The sequence below is a fragment of the Dipodomys merriami genome, unplaced genomic scaffold (genome assembly GCF_024711535.1).
Source record: "Dipodomys merriami isolate MVZ:Mamm:240054 unplaced genomic scaffold, mDipMer1.0.p SCAF_21, whole genome shotgun sequence".
Classification (NCBI taxonomy): Eukaryota; Metazoa; Chordata; class Mammalia; order Rodentia; family Heteromyidae; genus Dipodomys; species Dipodomys merriami.
In genome coordinates, this window is record NW_027203493.1 from 29,865,187 (window position 1) to 29,878,398 (window position 13,212).

Sequence of the window (13,212 nt, forward strand, 5' to 3'; positions counted from 1 at the left end):
CAACTGGTCACAGTTCAGACTCTTCCCTGCTCTGCTTATCCTGGGAGGCTCAGCCTGAGTCTCCCGTGTCATTCCAGAGAGGGCCCAGACACCTCAGGTGAGCTCACACAGGCTTCTCTTTTTCCTACTTGCAGTAAATGACTACTATGAACGTGCCCCTCACTCTGCCTGTGCATTCATTCCAGGGAGGCTGCTTCTGCCCGCTGTGTGGTGCCTCCTTCGAACCGCAGCCCTCTGAAGCACCGACGCTTCGCTCTGTCATCCTGCAACTGCAGTATGCACACGGGTGGGAGCGGTTCTGCTTCCTCAGTTTCTATCTCTTTGGCCCGTAGTAGGGCAGCTTGTGCTTGTTTACCTGACGCTGGTGAGGGCCTGCTCTCTCTCTCCCTGTGTGGCACTGGCACATCGTGTCTCCCTCCCTTGGGACTCTGCTCTCTTTCCTTTCTCTATTACTGAATGGTAAACTGTACCAAAACATCGTGGTGACTTAATACCACAACAGCTTATGATCTCAGGCGGTTTGAGGTTGTTTGTGCTCAGCTGGATAGATCTTCAGCTCCAGAAAGGAAGGCAGGGACTGAGCTGCCCCGTGTCTTCACGCGTGTGCGGCACTGAAGCAGGTGTGGCTGGACTTGCTGGATGGCTGGGCAGCGTCCGCTCTCCCTCGGCCTCTCCAATAGCTGCCTAGTATCTTTTACAGCAGGAAAGCATTGGGGTAGCTGGACATTTTATCTGAGCTGGCTTCCCAGGGAAGCAAAGCGGTCAGAGATTTAAATACTAGGCCTGAGCCACACATCTATCTTAGAGCTTGGGAGGCTGAGGTAGGAGGATTTCCAGGTGAAGGACAGACTGGACTACATAGTGAGACTCTGTCTCAAAAACAAGAAAGAAGGGAGGAAGGGAAGGGAAAGGAAAGAGAGGAAAAGAAAGGAAAAGGGAAGGAAAGGAGAGAAAGGAAAGGAAAGGGAAAGAAAGGTAATCTAGAACTGGCACAGCATCATTTTCACATTCTCAATTGCTTAGCGTACAAACTACAAAATGAGATAGTGTCTATGACCCTTGATGTTATGATTTGTATATGGAATGTCTGCCATAGGTTCCTGCTGATCCCTTGATCCTCAGCTGGTGGCACTATTTTGAGAGGTGCTGGAAACTTTAGAAGGTGAAGCCTAGTTGGAGGAAGTAGGTCATTGGAGTTAAGCTTTTGGAGGTTATATCAAGCCTCTGGCCTCCCCCCCCCCCCCTTTCCTGTCTGTCATGATATAAGAAAGCCTCTGCCACATGCCTCCTACTCTTATGATATTATATCTCACATGGATTCAGAATCAGTGGACCCAAAGACTGAGCTGAATCCATGAGCTAAAATAAACCCTTCTTCTCTTTAAGTTGTCTTTCTCTGGCATTTGCTCACAGCAATGTAAAAGTAACTGACAAAGAAAATTGCTACCAGAGAAGTAGAATTGTTGTTGTGAATAAGGTTATGTTGTTTTTTTTTTAAGCCTTTGAAACTTGCTTATAGGAAGAATTTAGAAATGTTTGGAGATGTGGGATAGAAAAGGCTTAGATTGCTGTAAGCTCTACTTAATGAGCAATTATGGTGGGTGCTCAGAAAACAAGTAGAAATGTGAATGGTAAAGATGGTGCCCCAGAGGTTTCAGATGTGAACGCAGACCATTCTGGTACATTTTGTCATTCTTCTTGTCTACGTTTCCTCTCTGTCCTGAGGCTTTGCCTTAGTCTGAGTTTAAAGGTAATAGATTCACTAATTTGGCAGAGGAATTTCAAGGCCAGTGTAGCTTTCAGGCTGTGCCATAGTTATTGCTGACTGCTTTTTGTCACACTTATTACACTACAAATCAATTTCAAAATGTAGATTAGAAAGAAGAAAAACTTACAAGTTGGTAAGTTTATACATTTGGAGATAAGGAAGGCATGATTTCTGAAGAGATTAATGCCATTCAAGAGAAACATGAAACCACAGGAAAGAGATGTTGAGAACATCCCAGGATTGGTCAGACCTGCCCATCTCAGGCTTATTGGAAAGAGTTTGGAAAGAGAGCTCCAGGCACCCTGCTTGCACAGGGCTGCCTTGAGAAACGTTTCCCTTTGTTCAAATACGGTCTACACTTCAGAGGCCACTGGAGCTGTGGTCCAAGGGGGACCAGGTACTACTCAAGTTAGCAGCAGACTTTAGCATTGTCTATGTGGTACTTGTGTACTGGTTTTACAGGCATGAAGAATAGAATTGTGAGGTCACTAAGGCTTCCACTGAGATTTCAAAGGAAAACCAAGAGACCAAGCAATCTATGTGTGACAGAGCCTGGGTCTCTCCAGGTATAGTCTCTAAGAAAACCCTGAGTGTGAAGCCTAAGCTGCAGTCGAGCCCCCAGGATGTTGGAGATCCAGGAACCTGGCATGTCTACTAGGAAAGACACAGGCAACAAGTAGAGTCAGGTCAGGAAAGAGGCCATGAGGACTACAACAGAAAACGCTGTCCTGGCCAGGTGTCCCATGCCCATTGGAGTTCAAACTGCCATCAGAGAGCTACTGTTGGTTTTAATCTGGCTTTGGGTCTACCCTTTTGAATGCCCTTATTCTCCTCATTTCTGGAATGGGAATGTTTACTCTTGGCCATTGTAACTATTTAACAGGGTCTTAGAGCTCAAGCGTCTACTTTGAGTCTCAGACTTTAGTCTTGAACTTTGGTTTGAGGACAATGGTGTTGGAACTACTGTGGTTTTGGGACAATGGTGTTGGAACTACTAAGGCTTTGTCCCTCTTGGAGAGGGACTAAGTATATTTTTCATTGTAAGACAACCTTGTGTTATTGGCAGTAGCAGAATGCTATGGCTTGAATATGAAATGTCCCCCACAGGCTCATGCATTGAGTACTTGGTCCCCAGTTGGTGGCACTCTTTGGGGGAGGTGCTGGAGCCTAGGTGGAGCAAGGAGGTCATAGATTCCTTGTCCTTTCCTCTTTCTGAGCTTTCTGTCCACAATAAAGTGAGAAGCTCTATCAGGTATGATGTTGTACCCTGCTTATGAGCCCAGAATCAATGGAGCCAAAGACTGTGGGATGAAATCTCTATAACCATAAACTAAAATAAATCCTCTCTTAAGTTGTTCTTAGGTGGTTAATGGTGACAGTGAGGCAAATGGAAACTGACACACTTGCCAACTAGAGACTTCTGCAATGCAGAATTGTCCTCAAGTAGCTGTCTCACTGGCCAGCCTTCAAGCTCCTGGAAGTCTGCCCTTTGCTCAGTGCCCAGCTTATCACAGATGCTTGCTGACCACTGAGAGGAGGGTGTGAGTGGATGGGCTGTGATGTCTGCCTCCATTCTAAACGGGCTGGCCTTGGAGTGACAATGCAGAGACCCACCTAGGGAAGGTGCTGATAGGATGAGCCCCCGCTGAGCTGTGAGATGCATGAGTATGCATGTGTGCATGCAGTGCGATGGATCGCTGACCTTGGCATTTTGGAGAAGAGGATGGCAGAGGGGTCTAGGTCTGTATGGTCATGGTATATATGGTCATGGTTATAATCAATACTTCTTTACCCTCCTGGAGACTTGCCCACTGTTGTCAAATCGAAGTTATACTGGAAGGCCTACTCACCTCAGGTCAGAATTATCAGGTTGTTAAGGTTAATAATAATACCGTACATAATAAACACATCTATTAAATACTTATGTTTTGGACAACTCGCATTGTACTATGGCAGATACAATTATAGTAATATGTTCCTCCAGCCACACAGTCATTCAAGACTCATGTCTAGATCTAATTAGTCTTCAAGATTAATGACCGGTGGACTGCACACTTCCCTGAGTCTTGGGAGCTGGGAAGTAGTCTAAGAGTGTCCTGATGTCCTTAGGCTATACCAGTGAGAGACACTATCTTCACTTCCGCATTCCTCCAGCCCACGGTCTGGCCCCTGACAGGTTCCTCCACTCACTCCCAGCAATAGGTAGATTCTGGAAAGGAGCAGTCCAATGCAGAGAGTACAAGATAGGCTTGCAAGGCTCTACCACTTGAGCTACACCTACTCCTGTTTTGCTTTGTTTGTTTTTCAGCCCCGAGTAGCTAGGTTCATAGACATGCACCCCTATGCCCTGTGACCTTGGGCAAGTTCCCTTACTACTCCCAGCCTCATTTTCCTCATCAGTCATGTAAGGAGATTATATTGATATGTATCCTGGTTAGGTTATTGTAAGGATTAAACATACACAGAAAATGCTAAGACCAGTTCCTGGCCTCATAGGAAACGCTAGAAAATGACATGCATCACTGTTGATCTGCACTTCAGGCGTAGTCATCTACCTTGTATTAGACTTTAATTTTATTTACTTATATAGTGCTTGATCCCCTTAGAAAACATTAGCTTCCAGGCAACAAGGATATCTTCTTGTTACTGTGTTATCCTAGTGTCCACAACAATGTCTGCCAAAAAGAAGGTGCTAAGAAACAAGTTGTTTTATGAGCCACTGAATGAATAATGAAGTCACAGCCTGTTAGCCAGGGAAACTGCTCTCTCAGATGACTTGGTCTCTCTCTGCTCTTGTGTGTCTTAGACTGTGCCCCAGAGAACATTCCTAGCCCCTTATTTCTAAGTTCTTTGAGCAGTATAGAAAAGCAGTGCTCATGAAATTCAAAATCAAACGAGCCCTTATTCACTCTACAACCTTAAGCAAGTCACTTCTCTTTGTCTCTCTTTGTCCCCCTCCTTGTCCTTTCTTTCCCCTCCCCTTTCTTTCTCCAAACTTCAATGTCCTCCTTTGAAAAATGGGCCTATTAACATCTACCTTACCTGGGTCATTGTGAGGCCTAAAGCAGGTCATTCTTATGACTGGCCTGGTTTTGCTCGCATATCTGACTCTTTATGAAGAAGATAGCTCAATGTAGTTCTTCTATTATTAGGCCCTGCCTCCTTTTCTTGACTGGGTAGGAGATGCAGGTTTGGGGTCATCTGCTGTACACCCGTCCTGTTCGGTCCTCATCCTTTGCCAGCCTTTTCAGGCAGTCGCCTGCAATGGAGTGGGGAATGCAATGGCCCAGTGCTTTTGAAGCTGGGATTTGAGAAGCCTGGTCACTGCCAAGCAGCCTCCCCGGGTGCTTCTGGTGCTAAGGACAGGCCTGTCCTTGGAGGCCTCCTCCTGCAGCCCTGTGGCTATCCACCTGACATCAGATCAACCTGCGCAGTCCCTTTGATGTTAGTCCCCAAACTGTAGCCCCGTGCCCTGCTCTGAGGACCTGGGCTTTGAAGTTGGCCTATAAATTGAGCTTTCAGGAAGAAAGTTGTCTGTTGTGGCTCAGAGCACAGAAAGGCCCTGTAAAGGCATGCGGAGTGCACTGATAAATAATTCTTTCTGGGCCCAAGAAAGAGTCGTTCCATTTAAGGGGGAGGAAAATTCCCTTGACCTTTTCATTGAAGTTGGGGGTATGGGTAGTTAGAGAGGGTTTTGTGTTTTCTCACTAAAGCCATATGGGAAAGGCAGATCCCTAAGAGCTGAGCTCCAGGGACTGCCCTTCATGGGTTCCGTCTCCTGATGCCAGGTCCCCTCAGCCTGGCCTGCTCTCTCAGACCTCCTTGTCCCCTGCCAAGGGCCAAGGCTGAGGGGAAGCTTGGGTCTTTTACTAGAAGAGAAGTTTCAGCCCCTAGAGCAAACCCTACCTTTGTTTCTTTCAAATGCCTGGCATAGTTAAGAGGTGAAGGAGAAAGGACGATGCCCTGGGTTTTCTACCTGAAGGACCCCCCTACCCCCGCCCCCTCCAATTAGACATTGGATGACATGCACCAAGCACAGGCCAAGCCCTCAACTAGGTTGGTTTAACAGAATGTGTGTTTATATGCAGAAGCCCTTTTCTCTCTCAGTACCAGGGTTTGAACCCAGGGCCTCAAGCTGGCTAGGTAAGCTCTTCACCACTTGAGCTACATTCTGTTTTTGTTTCTTTCAGATAGGTTCTTGGTAATTTTGTTTGAGCTGTCCTCAAACTAGTGATCCTCCTGCTTCCACCTCCCCGAGAAGCTGGGATTATAGACATGTACCACAACACTCAGCTACAAACCTTTCAATAATACAAGGTACAAAGTATACAGAGAAAGTACACCAAATAACTCACAGCTCTGTGGGTAATCAGAAAGCTAATCCTTATGTAAGTGTACACCAGGAACAGGCTCGCCAGATTGCCCGTGGGCAACCCCCAACCCAGTCTCTCTTCCTCTCTCTTCCTTTATGGTCCTTGAGAATAAACCCAGAGCCTCACACATGCTAGGCAAGTGCTCTCTCATTGAGCTGTATCTTTAGTCCCTTACTTGCTTTTCCGTTTAGTTTTACTATCTAAGCAAAAGGCTTATCACAGCCAAAGGCTGTGACTTAGTTTGATTTGTTTGCTAAATTGGTACAAATAAAATAATAAAAAATGTGTTCCTTTGTGCCTGTTTTCACCATTGAACATCATATATATGGTATGCACGTTGCTTGAATTGTTCCATTTATGCTACTGTACCATATCTCATTGTTGAGTAAGAGTTCACTATTCCACTATTGATCTATTTGAGCATTTCCAGCTTAGAACTACTGCAGATGTTACTGCTGTAAACACCTTTATACACAGCTCTTGGTATATGTGCATTCATTTCTTTTGGTATGTATGAAAGTGTAGAGTTGCTACATCATAGGCTAAGTATATCTCCAACTTGTAAGTAATTGTACAAAGGGGTTACCATTTAACAGATCAGTTTATAATGTCACCCTGTTCATCATTCTCCCCCCATCCCTCCTAGCCCCTCAGCACTGGATATTAACGCACTGAATATTTTGACTGCATTCTCCCTGTCTTCTCTTTATTTATCTACCTCTCCTTGACCTCTTCATTGTGTATATAATAACACATTTTCTTGACCATTGAAGGGCATCTGTTTCCATATCGTGGCTATAGTGAATAATGTTGCACTGAACCTCATTTCTAGGTATTATTTTTAGACTATGTCAAATGGAGTTGATTTCCTGATTTCATTCTCAATCTTTTCATTGTTGGCATACAAAAAAGCTGCTGATTTTGTGGGTTGTTGTTGTTGTTATTTTATTATTATTATTTTTGTTGGTCATGGGGCTTGAACTCTGGGCCTGAGCCCTGTCCCTCAGCTCTTCAGCTCAAGGTGAGCACTCTATCACTTAAGCTACAGTGCCACTTCCAGTTTTCTGGTGGTTTATTGGAGATAGGAGTCTTACAGTCTTTTCTGCCCGGTCTGTCTTTGAACCGTGTTCCTCAGATCTCAGTCTCCTGAGTAGTTTAGGATTATAGGCATGAGCCACCAGTGCCTGGCTGTAGATTATTTTTTTTATACCTTGCTACTTTGTTAAAGTTACCAGCTCTAGGAACTTGGGGGTGGAGTCTCTAGGGTCCGTTAGGTATAGGATTATGTCATCTGCAAATAGGGATATTTTTAGTACTTCTTTTCCTATTTCATCCCCCTTTATGTCTTTCTCTTGTCTTGTTGCTCTGGCTATCTGGAAAAGATGGGCATCCTTGTCTTGTTCCTGATTTAAGGAAAATGGTTTTAGTTTTTCACCATTTAGAATGGTATTGGCTGTAAGTTTGTTATAAATAGCCTTTATTATGTTGAGGAATGTTATTTCTATTCCTAGCTTCTTCAGAGCTTATTTCTGCTCTATTAAAAGATAATTTTTTTGCCTCCATTTACATTTGCTTTTCTTTCTGACTTTGTAGTGCTTTTACTATAATATGCCTATACGTGTGATTGTCTTGTCTTTATTATGATTGGGATTTATAATGATTGTGAAATCTGCTGGTAGATGCCTTTTGTCAGTTTGGGAAGGTTTTATTTATTCTCTTAAAAAAATAATGTTTCCTATATTTTTCCAGTTCTCTCTTGCAGGCATTCCTCAGTTGTATGGGAACTTGCACTCTATTTTATATTCCCCCCTCCTGGGAAATAATAGTTCAAGAATCCACAGCACTGTTCATGTGAGATGACAAATCAGTGCTTCCTCTCTTTGAAGTACTTCTGCCAAGTTCTCCTTCACTTGGAAGCAACGCCTCTCTAACACCAGCAAAAGCAAATGCCAAAACGTTCATGGAACTTAGACTTAGTGCTCTTCTGTTTCAATAACATAGAACAAAAGACATAGAGCAAAGATGTGGGAATTTTCCTAGTCTCAATGGTAAATGTTCATGTTTACAGGCTTCACTATGCCAGTGTTTGGTGCCAGATCTATCTATCTATCTATCTATCTATCTATCTATCTATCTATCTATCTATCTATCTATCTATCTATCTATCTATCTATCTATCTATCTATCTATCTATCTATCTATCTAAAACATGTGGGATCCTTGAAAGCATGGGTCCCAAGGCAGGTTGCCCATCTTACTTGAACCTGACTAGTTTCTCATTCTCTGCAGTACTGATTTGTAGGGCCAGATCATTCAGTTGTTGGTCTTTGTCATACATTATAGATGCTTAGCAGTCTCTAGCATCTATCTACCTTAGCACTTCTTGGGTGCTAAATTATGACAAACCTAAATGCTTTAGACATTTTCAGATGCTCCTGGGTTTAGGGCAAAATCATTTCTGGTGTTAAACGCTGGTTGAAGGATAATACTGGAAAGACACACAATATAGGTTCCATTTGGAACTAATACAAAGAAATAGTCTGCTTGGGAAAGGAAAAGAGCACCATTTTAACCAGACAGGGGTTCTGATAGTGTGTTCTCCTTTAGTTTTGGCCATTTGGAAGCTCAAAATTGAATTAGATGTGTACCACATTAAGAACCTCAATTCTTGACAAGAAATGTACTTATTACCTTACTTATGTAACTGTAACCCCTCTGTACATCACCTTGACAATAAAAAAAAGAACAATTCCAGGCCTGATCTTGGAATCTCAATTCTCAGGCTGATTTTTTATTTCTAATATAAAAATTCTTTTGGAAATGGTTTCATGTATTTGAAGAGATTGACAGGCAAAATGGTGCTGTAAGAACTCTAGCCTGGGGAGGCAATATCTGGGTATTGATAATGTCACAAGAGCCCCCATTTTTCGTGTGTGAATTAGGCTACTTGCAGCAGTTGAGGGCAGTGAATAGAAGTTATGAATGTTGGAGAGAACAAGGAAGGTATTGTTTGGTAATGATGGGGCTTTCTTTGTGGCAAGCACATTGGAGATATTCCTTGGTTTTTCCCCTGCCAGAAATAATTGTGGGATGCTTTCTGGGAGTAGGACTGGGAGCTGACATTCAGAAATCAAGCTTATGGGAGTTCATGCCATAGTAATTTGGGTGTTAAAGTTAATGTGTACTTCCAGTTTGGAGACAGAAAAGTGAAGTCATTTCTTTCTTTGGAAATCACCCAAAAGCAACAAACAAGGAGAATGAGAAACAGAAGTGCAAACTCCATCTTCAACAAAACTAAAAGATATCCAAACTCTTAACTGAAATGGAGAAAGAATTGAAAACAAATCCCACATAAGGCTACAGCAGGATGTCTAGGATCTCAATGAGCTGGCAGAATGTTTTATGGTGAGTGTTTGCAGGACCAGTGTGTCAGAATGGCAGAGACAGAGATGTTGCATTTTGAACAGATATAGAATCTAATCTTCATTTATTCATACACACAATCCTGAATCATGAAAGAAACTTCTGCTAGCCTGACCCTTCACTAACATGAAAACCCCATAGAAGTTTGGAGAGAACCTGATTTACTACGAAAATGACAATTCTTTTCTCTCAAAAGGTCCTTTCTTTTCTTCTTCTTCTTTCTTTCTTCTTCTTCTTCTTCTTCTTCTTCTTCTTCTTCTTCTTCTTCTTCTTCTTCTTCTTCTTCTTCTTCTTCTTCTTCTTCTTCTCCTCCTCCTCCTCCTCCTCCTCCTCCTCCTCCTCCTCCTCCTCCTCCTCCTCCTCCTCCTCCTCCTCCTCCTCCTCCTCCTCCTCCTCCTCCTCCTCCTCCTCCTCCTCCTCCTCCTCCTCCTCCTCCTCCTCCTCCTCTTCTTCTTCTCTTTCTTCTTCTTTCTTCTTCCTCTTCTTCTTCTTCTCTTTCTTCTTCTTTCTTCTTCCTCTTCTTCTTCTTCTTCCTCCTCCTCCACCTCCTCTTCCTCCTCCTCCTCCTCCTCCTCCTCCTCCTCCTCCCTCCTCCTCCATCCTCCTCCTCCTCCTCCTCCATCCTCCTCCTCCTCCTCCTCCTCCTCCTCCTCCTCCTCCTCCTTCTTCTTCTTTTTGCTGGTCCTGGGGCTTGAACTCTGGCCTTGGGTGCTGTCCCTGAGCTCCTTTTTGCTCCAGGTTAGTGGTCTACCACTTGAGCCACAGCACCACTTCCCTCTTTTTCTACTTTCCTGCCCCTGCTGGCTTTAAAACTGAGAACCTCAAATCTCAACCTCTTGAGTAGCTTGGATTACAGGTTTGAGCAACTGTTGCCTGGCAAGAGGTTATTCATGATCCTGTTCACATGCTACATTCAATCTTACATAGGTTACTGTTGACTCTTTTTTTCGGTCAGTTGTGAGGCCTGAACTCTGGGCCTGGGTGCTATCCCTCAGCTCTTCAGCTCAAGGCTAGCACTCTACCGTTTGAGCCACAGAGCCACTTCTGGCTTTTTCTGCTTATGTGGTGCTGAGGAATCGAACCCAGGGCCTCATGCATGCAAGGCAAGCACTCTACCACTGAGCCAACTTTCTAGCCTCCCTGTTGGCTCTTTTTTCAAAATATATACAGAATTCATTTCTCATGACTACAACCATTACTATACTAGTCCAAGTCATTGTGCTTACCTACAATATTGCTGTAACTCCATAAGCCTGCCATATATATATATTTTTGGGTCCGGTCGTGGGGCTTGAACTCTGGGCCTGGGTGCTGTTCTTCAGCTCTTCAGCTCAAGGCTAGCACTCTACCACTTGAGCCACAGCGCCACTTCCGGCTTTTTTCTTCTTTTTTTTTTTGCTTATGTGGTGCTGAGGAATCGAACTCAGAGCCTCATGCATGCAAGGCAAGTGCTCTACCACTGAGCCACCTTCCCAGCCCCGCCATATTTTTTTTTAACACAACAGCCTAATAACCAATATTGACCATGTTACTCTAATAAAAATTCTCCAAGGTCTTCTCATCTTCAGAATAAAACCCAAAGTTCATCTACTGCTCTAATCATGTTTCTGTTCTCTTTGAACTCAGCTTACAACCCCTTGCTGCCTGTGCTTATTCTGTCATTGCATCTCTTTACTCTGCCTTAAAATATCACACACACACACACACACACACACACACACACACACACACACACAGAGAGTTGTGTAGCTCTCCTTTACCAGAAAGCAAGCTTCATTTGAGCAGAGACTGACTTTGATGTACCCCTCAGGGTCTAGGAGAGTGCCTATTAATAGAGGTTCTCAATAAGTATTGGTAGTTGTTTGAACAGTAAAAAAAGAGTGAATGCAGGACTTGTAAGAGGATACTGCAATAGAGAAATAAAAAAGAAATGGCAGGCGATGAACATTTGCCAGAAAAACACTGCCTCGAAATATTTCAACAATATGAAACAGTTTATAACTCTAATATTATAATGAAAATTTAGTTTCTATAAAGAAGATAGGCTGAAATGTGAGCAGGAAGAGAACTCAAAAATTGAAATATAAAAAGTGAAAATTAAATCGGAATGATAGAATGTACAATACTGAATCACAAGGGAAGAGAATAAAAATGACCAAAATGAAATGACATGGAGGCAGGAGATGAAATGTGTACAAATGGAGTTCCTGAAAGAGAAAAGCTCTATTTTACAAATGAAAGCATTGAGACATCTTGCTCATATGAAAAAATATAATCAATAGGTTTTAGAAACCTCATCCAATCCTCTAACTCTTAAAATTAGCCCCAAACTCTCTGATCTTCCATCGAAATTCATTCATTTGTTGGGGATATCACTGCAAACTATCTCTACTCTTTCCTATTGCCATAACAGAATGCTACAGGCTTCATAATTTATAAAGAAAAGAGGGCTGAGTGTGTAGGTTAGTAAAGCACTTGGCTAGCATGTGTGAAGCCCTGGGTTCAATCCCTAGCACAAAAAAAAAAAAAAAGAAAAAAAAATTAAGCCGGATGTACTGTAGAGGGTAATTCTTTGAATGCTAGGCAACATAGTTAAGACTTCATTTAAGAAATAAAAAGTTTAGGACCCTGGTATAGCCCAGTGGTAGAAAATGTACTAGCATTCTTAAGGCCCTAACAACTCCTCTCCACCCTCCCCCCCCCAAAAAAAAAAGTTATTCTGAGGCTGAGATATCTACGAACCCAATGTCAGTAGCTAGTGAGGGCCTCTTGTGATGTCATCCATAGTAGAGCGGAAGGGTAGAAAGAGCATGTGTGAAAAGCACAAGGGTTGAACTTGCTTTGTAACCACCTGCTCTTGAGGTCTTTCCACAGCAGCCTTCAACCATTTATGAACAAGGCCCTTATGACCTCATCACCTCTTCAGAACCCCACATCTTAATACTGCTGCATTGTCAATTAAATCTCATGTAGGACTGGGGACGTAGTCAGTAATGAGTGCCTTCTTAGCGTGTGTAAGGTCCTGCGTTCAATCTCCAGCATAAAAAACCAAAAAACTGTAACTTCTGCTCAGTACATTTATATAGCACCATTCGAATTGCTAAAGGAGACACTTCACCATAAATGTCACAAAACTCCATTTGGAGCCTTTAGACTATTCAACAAGTGGGTTATGAGGTGGCTGAAAAATTGCCTTTCAGTGGGGAAAAGGCTGAGTGGTGTTTTAAGGGAGCTCACTTTAGGACAAAATACTGGAATGTACTGGAATGGGCAATTTTCTGTTGAATCCCTTCACTGTAGAATCTTGTCTAATTGAAGTTGGAAAGCTACTGAATTATAGCAAGTGCTGCTAACAAGGAAACGAGAACTAAAAATGACGTTTTTTTTTTAAGACTAATTTCGTTAGTTTTTCAGTAAGCTGTCAAGGGTGGATAGACAGAAGCCTTGTTGGAGTGGACTGAGGGAGGGGATGCAGGGGAAGGAGAGACAAGTTATTAAATGTGGAAACAGGTGTGGAGGTTACAGCTGAAGTAAGTGTTGTCGGGGTGAAATTGAAGAGACAAAATACTGGAACAAAGGCTGACAGAAAAGGTTCAGTAGATTCAGGTTGAAGATTCAAAATATAATCAAAAGCACTAGGTTCATAAG